Genomic DNA, 12538 nt, shown 5'->3' on the forward strand with positions numbered 1-12538 from the left:
ATGAAAACTAACGAATGGTGAAGGAGACACCGTCCGAAGGGGGAGCCAGAGGGGGGCGGTGTTCTAAAGTGAGCAACAAGGGGCTGTTGGGGGATGGAATTGTAGTGAAAACCTGTTATTCATAATGCATCCTAAACAATATTCTTGCACTATGTACAATGTTTTAAAAACTTTAATAAAATCAAGTAAAAAAAACAAACTTAGCTGGATCGGACAAAATCATTTACAGCGAGACAGCTCTGTGTAGCCTTTGGCCCCTCCAAAAATTTGGAAAGCCATCACAAAACAATGCATTGCAAGGAGGATATCCTTGGAGATTTCCTTTGCCACGCAAAGGCCAACAGGCCACTGCAGCCTGCAGCTAGGACACATTCTACGATGGCCACAAAGACATTTTACAGGCGGCAACATGGGCAGTGCCTCAAATGTTTACTAGGCACTAGTGCCTACAACAACAGCACGCAGAAGATGTTCAGATGGGATGAGCAGTCCAACTCCTGTTGCAGTAAGGTAAGCCCTGCAGCTTCCGGGTTTTTTTTCTTGTACTTGCATAGGTATACTTCTCGCATGAGCGCAAGAAATGCAAAGGTTTCTAATCTTTGTTTGCCTGGGTTCTCTCATCTTGACATGTATACTGCTATGAAATCCATTCACAGCATTTGAATCCATGAAAAATCCAATGCTGGAGAAGGGAGTATTTTCTTACCTGTAACTCCATTTCTTTCGCGTTGGTATCTGATTTCAGATTCCCTATTGTTGTACAATTCCTAAAAGGGCTCACTAATGTCGTCCCTCCAGTCCTCTTTGTTGTTCCCATCTCGGATTTGATCTTGGTTCTGAAATACCTTGTGTGTGCTCCTTTTGAGCCACTTCATTCTTGTCTTTCAAGGTCTGAGGAAAGACGACCAGTTGTTTATTGGTTACACTGGACACAGCCTAGGACTGGTGGTAACTAAGCAAACTTTATCCTACTGGAGAATTCTTTGCATCACTGAATGCTATTACTTAGCCGGGAAGGACGTTCCTGTGGGCTTGCGAGCACATTCAACAAGAGGTCTGGCCACTTCATCAGATTTACAGAGAGGGGTGCCAGTAGTAGAACTTTGTGCGGCAGCCACTTCGTCCTCTTTACATACTTTGACAAAACATTATTGCCTGGACTCTGCATCGAGACAGGAAGCAGGATTTGTGAAGGCTGTGCTTTACAGCATTAATGACAAGTAATATTCCTACTCCCACCCCCAACACAATACTGCTCTGGAAGTGGTGTATCAAAAGATGATAAATACCTGGCAGGACACAATCCATTTGAATAACAAATGACGTACCCCTGGAAATGTTCTTTTGATTTGATGTTCCTCTCACGTATTCCTCATCGCCCCTCATTTCCTACCCCTCAGAAGAATTTCCGTGTATTACACCTTCCCCTATTAGGTGCCTGGTCTTTTGACCTTGCAAATGCCTATATTCTCTTACCAGAGGGGGAAAACTAGGAACTGATGTAACTGGCGCGGGTTGTGCTATATTTACCTTCGGTGACGTCATGCTCGAGAGCGGACGTAGGCTGTTAAGGGACATCGAGTCGACGCACAGCGCCCCCTATTGAGAAATATTTTTCCGAAGCAGCTGACCCTGGAAGGTGATATGAAAAGATGAGGAATACTTGGGAGGAACATCCAATTGAAAGAACATTACCAGGGGTACGTCATTTGTTCTTCTGCAGCATTCCCTGTAACTTTGCAGATCTCCTAGTATACTCCTCTGCCAGGAATATTTATACAATTTCAACTGCCTCGTGTACTCGCCTGCCAGGACTTTTCTTTTGATTTTTCTGATCACCTGGTATACTCCCCTGCCAGGAATATTTGTACAATTTCAGCTCCCTGGTATACTCACCTGCCAGGACGACTTATCTGTTTCACAGTAGGCTATTGTTACGCTCACCTGGACCCCACAGGGGTGTCGATCGGACCCGGACAGCTGCGGTCTCCTTCAACGTTATGCGTAGTGCAGAGATGACTGTCTGGACTGGCCCGCCTAGTCTTGTCTGCTGGACCCGAAGAAGTATTTTCCTGCAAGTGGAGACAGGGATTAACCACCTGTGGGTTTTAGTGATGGCCTCCCAACTGTTCTCGCTCTCCCCCACTAATCACCTCCAATATCCCCTTAGTAACCTCACCTTATGTTCGTAAAAGATGAGCTCTCCATCCTGCGTGTCTTGCAGGGGCGCATAGATACCAGTTAATTCACTGGTTTGAAGGCGTTGGGAGAATTCCAGTAAGTATTGACTCTGAAGTCCCTGGCAGGATTGGTAAGTATCAAGTTCAAAGTGTTCAATGTGCCCGATGTTCACTCTTGTCCCCTTCCTTCATTAAGTTGCAACTGAGTTTGTGAGAAGAAGGTCTCGTAGCTGCTGCTGGCGTTCAGGTAAGAGTCTGTGTTACCCAACGCTGTCCGGTAACTATTGCATGCGTTAACGTGTTGTTTTTCTCCCTCTTTACAGGTGCGGCATATGAAAATGTGGAGAGTTATGGAATAATACCGCCGGTGGTAAGTCTATGGTGGTAAGAGGTTGTATTTGTTGATTCCCTTGGCTCACCTTGTTTTTTCTTGTGTCCCCTAGGTGCCCGATTACGGCGAAGAAATGATGGAGACCGTGCCAGATCAAAAGATGCTGTGAGAACTGGTGAGTATGGCGCTGTGCTGGAGCTGGCGAAGCGACGCGTGCAGGACTGATGTACTTTCCAGGTCCGGATATGAAATGGTTCCGGAATTAGGTGAGGAATTTGAAATAAGTTTGTTTTCTAACCTTGTCCTTTTCCTCTTCTTTATTCGAGGAGCTCCGGATTCTAGGCGGGCGTGGCAGAAGACTGGATGCTGGCTGCAGGCACGCGGGCGTGGCAGAGGACTGGATGCTGGCTGCAGGCACGTGAGCGTCACGCTGCTGGATGCAGAATAACGCGAAGCATGTGCTGCTGTTCGGGTGTGGTTTAAATAGCCTCCAAAGTAGTTCCAGGTAAGAAGTTCCCTAGAGCCACGCCCGAGTAAAAAATAGTCCCTGTAACAAAATAGTCCCACCCAGGCCTCATGTAGGCTTGAACTCTTTTGCAGCATGGTCTGCATCAGGTAAGTAAAGTCTATGAGCCTGGCGCCTATGGCTGATTTCTATGGCTGATTTCTATGATGAGCCTGGCGCCTAAGGCTCCAGGCCTGAACCCACACAGCACCTAGCCGGGGCTGCTGAGGTTTAAACAAATGTCTGGATGCCTGCTCCCGGAGCTGGGGGCCTTGGTCCTGATGCCCGGGGGTAGGCATCATGACAGCTATATCACAATAGCATATACCGTGAGTTGCTTGGTTTATCAGTCTATGGTAACACTTACTCAAATATTTCCCCCACTCTGGCATTTGATGCATTTTTTACTTGATTGGGGATTGCCTTTGTACTTTGCCTTGTCTGCATTCAAACATTCTTCTTATTGGGTGTTGAACTTGTTCTTTTCCTTGACTGCATTCAAACGTACTTCGGTTATTTCCTGCATTAGCAACTTCGTACCATTCAATCACTCGTTGGTGTGCTTGTTGCAATTCCTCCCGGGTCCCTAGCTTTTGGCTGACACACTGGTTCATTCCAGCGTCTCTGATCTTGCACACGCTTCTGCAATGTGATTTCTTCACCCGCTTTCCACTTTGGAGTGTGCAGATGTTCTTCCAGCATACTACGTGGCTCTTCAGTCACACACCAGCTTTCCCTCTAGCCCCAGAGTGGAGAACGCTGTCTCTGCAAGCGATCCAGCCTCCAGGAGCTCTTGGGCGACTCCCAGCATCTCCACAGCCCTTTTTGCTCACATGTAACATTTCTCCTCTTGTCCTAGCGTCCTTCTACGTTCCACTAGCAGTATTTGTGTGCCTCGCATTCATGAGCGTCAGCCTGGATTTCCATATCTGCTACTGCACTGCTTGATTCCATAGTGCAGTTGCCATTTCTAAATGTCCCACACACTGAAGACTTGGAAAAACAACTAGCCTGCATGTTTTACTTCGAGCGCCTGTGACTTTGCATAAACTCCCTAATCCCCCTCCTTGTCTCAGTGCCTGGATGGTTATGGGAGTTGGAGTCCATGGATGTCATTGGACTTTTAACTCATAGATGGGTTGTCGCAGAGATTTCAGGTAAAGGCACATTAGAAACAAAAGGTGTTATGCGTGAGTTGTGGGTGTTAGGGTCAAAGATGGGGGCTTGACCAGAGTAGAGTAGAGAAAAGGGTTCTTGACTAGCTCTACAGGTGGGAACCGTTAGCTGACAATAGGCTATTAAGGTCTTGGGTGTCAGAGGGTCTTCCTCATGGCAAAGGGGGAATAATTGGTCTCATCCAATTATGTTTTGACATCTCCCCTGTAGTTGTCTCCTCACATGTGATACCCCTCATATAGCCACCCCCAGGGTCAGGATCAGGTAGCGGCTGCCTTCCCTGGCCACAATGGAGGAGATTCCTGCCGGTGAATCTGTGATGACTGTTACACACGCATCACGCTGGTCACTATGGTCCCGTAACCGATTGTGCGGAGTAACCAGGTTCGGGACTTCCAAGATGGCGGACCACAGAACAGTCTGCGTTGTACACAACGTTACAGTCTCTTCACGTTCGCCGAGAACGCGGCGAGTCACTCACGTGACTCCATATACGGCACGAAGTTTGACTGCACTTCGCGTCGCTACTGTCTTGGCAGACGCTCCGTGAGTTCGCTCCTAGGATTTCTCATTGATTCCTACCTCCGCTTTCCTACAGCCTGTGTACTAATTCTACCTTGGCTCTATTTCAGAATTTCTCCCCAGCCACCTCGGTCTGGTCTAATTCGGGACCCTTTCCTCCTTCCCGTTCTGAAGTTCAGCTCTATTCCATTCTCTGGGGTTCTTTCCGGGTAATTATTTACCGATGTAATGAACGGTGTTCTCCTCCTTCCGTCTTCTATCCCCGCTCCATTGTGCACATTTTCACCTCTTGATTACTTCCTAGGTCTCCTGCCCCTCAGCTCTCTTCGAACCCCCCACTCTCAGGGATCGCTTCGGGTATTCGAGGATTAGCCATCTAAGAGGTCAGGGATTTCTCTATCTTATTTACTTACCGCTCTCCTCTCCCGCTATCATCTTACCTTGTTGTTTATTACCATTAGAAGAAGCCTTCCCGCATCATCATTGACTACGCCCTCTTCACTCCATGATCAATACTCCGAAGTCTGAATCGTCAGGGTTTTCTTCCCCAGAGGGTTTCCCTGCCGGTCGCACACTTTCTCTCGGGGTTCTAATACCGGGAGGCAGGTGCTGCGGTAGGCGGGGTAATTCTCACATACTGCATTGGTTATTCCTTGATCTCCAGACTGCCAAGGTGAGACTTTCTTTACTTTTCTGAAAGTCGATTTCGATTTGAAGCTCTTAAGATAACAGATGACTCCATTGGAATCATCACATACCCTTCCCCTTAAGACTCAGCTTCCCACTCTAGGACTATTCCCGGGATGATATTCAGAGGTCTCACCATGCGGAAGAGGCTCCTTAGTCTGACTTTCCCACCTCCAAACAGGATCTTCCGAAGAAAACCCCTCTTCTTTTCTTGAGTAAAAGGGGTTCATGAGTGGGGAGTATGGAAGAGATGTCTTATTGACATGTGTTTGGTTTGTTCCAAACTTGGGGAAATCGGTGCCAATTATTGTCTATTTGGGTAGTCATGGAATGACAGCAGCATTAATTTCAGTGCACCCCCCTTGAACCTTGATGGTAACTTGGTCCAATGATAAATGTCCTCATCTCCATGTACGCAAGTGACCTTGATTGGGGTTTCCTTTCTCAGGTCCCTGGTATATATTAAATTGGATCTTACTGCCGTTTGCTTACATCCTGAATCAATTAGGTTTCTAACTGGGACTCCATTTACTACCGCAGAATCATCGGTTTTAAAGGGGGTGATGGTGAAAAAATAATTGCTAGTAGTCTCCACATCTTCCTCAGTTAAATAATCTCTGTCCCAATCATTTCCGACCATGTAGCCAGTTTCCATTGGTTCTTTCTTATTGGAAGGACACTGTTGGGCCAGATGTCCCCGTTTCCCACACGAAAAACACACCATGGATGTGGGTCTTAGGATACATCCCTCTTCGGGTCTTACATCGCCCCTTTCTCTAATTACCACAGGATTCCCCTCTCCCTTGGGCATATCTTTCACCATGGGTTTGTTAGGGCCGTTTTGGCTTTGCTCTGCACCCGAAAAGGGTGGAAGATGGGGAAATCCTCTTGTGTCCTTTTTAGGTTCCTCAACTTTATAGAAACTCTTTAGATGATGACTGGCCTCCTCAATGTTCTGGGCTGTCTCTGTGGCTAATGTTAAACTGGGCCTGTTCCATTGAAGAATTGCTTTTTGCAAGCATGGAGGCAACGAATTTATGAATTGCTGTATGGCAAGTGTTTTTACCAACACCCTACACCTATGTGCCTGTGAGTTCTTATACAACGCACTGTTGCCACCTGCATGGTCTTTTGGTGTTCCGGCAGATCTGTAAAGCATGGAGGGAGGCGGGTAGGTTAGTAGGACTGAGCGGGAAAAAGAGCAAGAGTGCTGTGATGTGCTGTTGTCAGCTTCAGCTCGGAGAAACCGTTCATTTGGTAGCCGCTATGTGGTGTTGGGCGAGACTGTGTGGTTTGTTTCGTTATTATGGTGTCGTGAAGTGTGTGCAGTTTGTTGTGCTGTAGAGGTATGGTTCGGTACAAGTTTCGCTTCTGCTTTTTGTGCCGTCTCTGCCACTTCCTTTTCCTTCTCACTCACCGTTTAACAATGGTCTACAATGATCAACTGTACCTCCTCCCACCCTTTTGTTTAAATCCCAACCACCTTGTCTAAAGTTTTCTGTACCTCTTAGTGGAGGCCTTGCTTCACCATATAGTAAAAGAACGCTTGCTATCGACCGGTCGCATGGCTGACCCATTTCTGCCCTCTACAAATCCTGCGTTTGCAACATATATTGTGCTGGGTCCTCATTGTCCTTCATAGTTTGCGCCATTATTAAGATCTGGTGTGTTGGGGTACACACAACACAGCGGCGCCCACATTTACAGTAATTAAAATGGGCCCCATCATGGATCTCATCCCCTATCTATACTCCTGGATACCTTGCATTGACCCAAATACCATCCGCCTGGTCTCTTAATACTGCAGTGAACAAACATTTCATATTGCCCAAAGCTAGTAAAATGCCAGCAGCATTTTTTTCAAAGGCATATGTCCATTTACCCACTCTTTCAGTAAGGGATGGTAATATCTTAATATAATTGTTCCTGTCAGTGTGTCCAGGGTGCATATTGTGCCCTTCCAGGACCTTTGTGCAATAACGGGAACTGTGCTCCTACCGGCCACACCGTCGTTGTCTTCCATCCCGTTTCCCTTTCACTACTGCCTTGCGCCCATGGCGTGATCTCAATCTGGGTGACCCACAAGCTTTCTACCCATGCCGATATAATGGGCAGGGCCTTGTCCTCCCTCTGCTCCTCCTCCATGTCCCACTCTGCCGTAACTGCAGCAATGACAACATCGGACCGAAAACAATCCATAATCCAAGCTCCAATCCTGTGGCCTCACCCTATGCTGTCCTTCAGAATACTGTCTTTTACCTTCTGTCTCCACATGCACATCCCTAATCACAGTACTATCAGTTCTAAACAAAATGTCTTCTGCTCACCATTCATCCATCCAAACAGGGGCTCTCTGCCCATCTTCTCTGTCCAACTTTAACCTAGCTAAATCTTCTTCTGTTTTCCTTAAAGCCATCTCCAAACCCCTCTGTGGCCTCTGCTCTGGTTCCCTGTGCACTGGAGCTGGAGGAGCTGCAGATGCTGTATGGTTTGGGATATTCACGTATTGGGCAGGCGCTGAAGGAGGGAGGACAGTGGCGGACAGTGGTACGTATGAAGAATTTGTGTACCCTGCAGAAGCGTACGAGGGATAGCACCGTACTGGGGTAGGCTGTGCTGTGTGTACTATGCAGAGAGGGGCGGGGGCACCCCTGGATGCTCAGGGCAATAGGAGTGGACGGGGCATCTGTACTTTCGTGGGGCCTGCAGGTGCCTCCTCAAAATCTTCCATCGTCCACAGTTCTAGAACCCCCTTCTCTGTACTTCAATTTCTTCCCCTTATATTTGGCTGCCAAAAAAGTATACATATGGCCCAAAACCCCCTTGTTATTTGTTCCCGGCTCTGGACATGGCTTATACATGCCTCCTGTCATCTCGACAACCCACTCCTTATTGTATTTCATAATTTTCTTCCGATACAAAGGGAGAGCCGTATATACTCCAGTGGAGTCGACAGCTCCATTTTGGTTTCCCTTACTCGCTCGTAACGTCTTTAATCAACTCATGCTCTGATCCAGCGGTGCCTAAATGCCCCTTCCCAACTGCTTTCCCATTTCTGTTCCCCTCACTCGTCACTCTCCACACCCACACCTTGTTTCAATACACACTATAATCTACACACTCTCACACATTACTGTTGTTCCAAAAAGTCATATATATTCAACAAATCTGGACCCCTCCCCGGTCCTTACAGCGACAATAAAAACACCCAAAACACCTACTATTTCTCCTCACGCCCCTTATATCGGGCAGAGGGATCCCAAACCCTCTCTTTATACTGGCCCTCATTCCTCTTTTTCTCCTTAGTTTTGGAGTGCCGCCTTCTCTCCCCAAACAGAGAGGATCCCATTACTCTTTTTTTTTTTTTTAAACAATTTTTATTAACTTTTACAACAACCATTCGACACATAAAAAAAAAAAAACTTAGCAGTGCATGTTATACATTGTTAAGTATCTGGTATGATATTATACCATTGCCGCTATTTACCCTTTACCCTCCACCCTTAACTTGAGCCTACTCGATTTCGCCTTCCGCCGTTATATCCTCTAGGGATGTTCCCTCTTCTGTGTTTTGGGAGGTATCATCCCTGCTTGGGCATACCTGGGTGGACTCAGACAATGTGGCCACTAAGTGCCTCCAGGCCGTCAATGTATCTGCGTCTTCCTCCCCCCCCTCTATTGGATGCTTCAGTCCATACCGCTGTTTCGGCTTCAGCCCACTTCTTGAGATCATTCCACCAAACCTCTACTATTGGTCTGTTGCATGCTTTCCAGCCTGTGGCAATTCTATGCTTGGCCAGTATGTAAGCCAGGTCTTTAAGTTTACCCACATGCTTTAGCTTGCGTGGTCTAGGGATCCCCCCATCATACATGCCCACACCGATTCTATATTTAGCGGGATCCCGTTCTCTGACAGGCGATGGGACACTTCTTTCCAGAATTTACCAATTTCCGGGCATGCCCAGAACATATGGGTCATCCCAGCATTCACTTCTCCACATTTTGGACATGTTTGTATTTCTGCGTTTTTAAATCGGGCTATCCTCTGGGGGGTCATGTACGCTCTGTGAGTTACATATAGCTGGATTTGTTGCAACCTTGTATTCCTGGACACCTTTTTATGGTGCCTCTGAGCCCTCTCCCACTGCCCATCATTCATGCTTTCTCCCACATCCTCTTCCCAATCCCGTCTTAGCTGGGTCACTTCCTTCCCCACCCTGGTCATCAACAGTTCGTAGATTCAGGAAACCTCGTGCCCTCCCTCTCCGATGTCGTAGATTGTTTCTATAGCTGTATCTGGTTGGTCTTCCAGCACTATTTCAGACCATGTTTCTTTCACCTGTCGCACCAGTCTGGTGTATGTGATGTAGGCCCGTCTCCTCTACCAGTGCATTAAATTCCAGTATCTTCCCATCTTGCCATATGTCTCCTATTGTTTCAATACCCACCGGTTCCCAGTGTTTGCGTATCATTTTCCTCATTTGTCATCCCCCTGTGTCAGTGCTACCAGCGTTACCTGCGGGGAACACCGAGCCGGCTTCTCCATGGCCCGGCAAGCTTTTCGCCACATTTGCCATCCCAATTCCAGCATTCTCGGACACCCTCTTAGCTCTGATTTAGGCAGCCATATCCATTCTTTCAAGAAAAACAGAGTACATTCTGACCTCAGCAGTCTGGATTCCGCTGTTGAGTCTCCCGATAGCCACCTGGCCACATATTGTAGCTGACTTGCCCAATAATAGATCTCAAATTTGGGAAGTTTTATGCCTCCTTTGTCATATGTATTCTGTAGTTTCCACAGGGCTACTCTATTCCTAGAGTTGTGCCAGATGAAGCCTCTACATATGCTCTGGAGTTTGACAAAGAATTGTTTGGGTATCATGTATGGTATATTTCCAAAAAAGTTTATTAGCCTCGGTAATACAACCATTTTCTACAAAGCCGCTCTCCCTACCATGGCCAAAGGGAGCTTAGCCCAGAATCGCATGCTGATCTCAATATTTATTATTGCATTCTCTATGTTCATCCTCCACCGTGTGGTAGATATCTATCCCCAGGTATCTAAAGGTTTTGGTCTCCCAGGGTATTTGTAGAATGGGTAGGTGCTCCCGCGGAATCCCTTTATATCTTCCCAGAGGGAATATGCACAACTTCTTGGGGTTGACTGCAATGCCCGAGAACGACGCAAATTGCTCCATTACTTCTAGGATGTATTGCAGGTTATCCTCCAGGTATCGTAAGTATAACAGCATATCATCTGCATACAATGACATTAGGTGTGGCCATCCTTTCGTTAAAATCCCCACCTCTCCGTACTGTTGTCTTAGATCTATCTCTAGGGGTTCCAGTGCCAGGATATATAACATCGGGGACCAAGGGCACCCCTGTCTGGTACCTCTGCTAAGTTGCCATCTTTCAGAAATACCCCCTCCCATCTTAACTCTGGCTAGTGGTGAGCTATACAACAGTGTAACCCACTTCAGATACTCAGGCCCTATACCATATTCCCTTAAGGCTGCTATCAGCCATGCCCATTTAACAGAGTCGAAGACCTTCACCGTATCCAATGAAACAATTGCAACTTCTTGCGTCTCCCCTTCTGTCTGCTCCATGACCCGATGAAGCCTTCTAAGGTTGTCGGGTATGCTTCTGTGCGGGACGTATCCAGTCTGATCAGGATGTATAAATTTGCTTATGACCTGTCTTAGTCTCCCCGCCAACACAGCCGTGAGTATCTTGCTGTCCTGGTTCAGCATGGATAGCGGTCTATATGATCGGTGATCCATGCTTGGCTTATTAGGTTTAAGAATCAGGGCGATTATCGACCTCGCTAAGGGATTCTGGCAATGTTCCTGTTTCGAGAGCTTCATTTAGCATAGCCAATAGCGAGGGGAGCACCTCCTTCTTATATGTTTTATAGAACTCGCTAGGGAGTCTGTCCGCCCCCGGGGCCATGTAAGTGGGCAATTCCTCAATCACTGCTACTAGTTCCTCCAGTGTGATAGGGGCATCTAAGTTCTCTCTCTCTCTTCAGCACTCAATTTGGGTAGCACAATGTCCTCTAGTGTTTCCACTATCTCGCTCCCTTCACTTCCATCTATATCTTCATACACTAGTTTATAGAACTCGAGGAACCCTTCGTTCACTCCCTCCTGGATATCAAGTATCTGTCCTCCTTCCCCTTGTATTGCTCTAATCGTTGGTCTTGGTGTTTTGCTTTTGTAGAGCCATGCTAACAACCTCCCTTGTTTGTCCCCGCCAGCGTGCTGCCTTTCTATGTATTTCTTGTAATTTAAGTTACATAGCCTCTCCCAGTGCCCTTCGCATACTTGCCGTAAGTGATTTATACCGTCAGCCTCTTCCAGGGAGTCAACGCCTCTGTGCATGACTGCCTCTAGTTCCACCTCTGCCTTCAGCAGTTCTTGCAATATGCCTCCTTGCAGCCCTTTTGGATTTTGCTATCGCTGATCCCCTCACCACCACTTTAAATGCCTCCCATAGGGTGACGGACGATTTTACGCTTCCATTATTGTTTTTGAAGTATTCTACAATTTCTCTCTTCATGTCCCCTCTAAACACCATGGCCCTCATTACGACCATGGCGGAGAGGGTATTACGCCGGCGTAGTGCCTGGCGTACCTCTCCGCCGTACTACGAGTTCCCGTAGCGCCATGGAGGATTTTTACGCCTGCTTTTAGCAGGCGGTAAAATCCATGGCGCTACGGGACTCGTTGTTAATTACGCCACCGTATCCTACGGTGGCGTAATTAACGCCTTCCCCACTCCCATTATACCCTATGGGGCAAAAATGGGAATGGGGAAGGGTAAATGGGGATTGGGGATTTACCGCCCCGCCAAGGTCGGAATGGGGCAGTAAATCCGCCTACCACCCTGGCGGAATTGGCAGCTTTGCGCCATGTACCATGGTGCAATTTCCGCCAGGGTCGTAATTTCAATGCTTCAGCTCTCAGACGTCACGTTGGAATTCTAGCTCTAGGGGCTTCATACTGCCATGTTAAGATCAGTGGTGAGTGGTCTGAAAGGAATCTTGCTTTATATTCGGTCTGGACTATCTCTCCCGTCATCTCTGGGGAGGCAAACATATAATCTAGCCGTGTGTACAAATTTTGTGGGGCC

At 47.3% G+C, this 12538-nt stretch overlaps 1 protein-coding gene across 4 annotated transcripts in view; it reads left to right on the forward strand.

Annotated features, from left to right (window-relative positions):
- Positions 1-12538, forward strand: part of EDA (ectodysplasin A) — a 2379945-nt gene that overhangs the window by 1341554 nt on the left and 1025853 nt on the right. The window lies entirely within an intron of this gene.

Source organism: Ambystoma mexicanum, chromosome 5p, assembly GCF_040938575.1.
Source record: "Ambystoma mexicanum isolate Mex_15411 chromosome 5p, UKY_AmexF1_1, whole genome shotgun sequence".
Taxonomy (NCBI): domain Eukaryota; kingdom Metazoa; phylum Chordata; class Amphibia; order Caudata; family Ambystomatidae; genus Ambystoma; species Ambystoma mexicanum.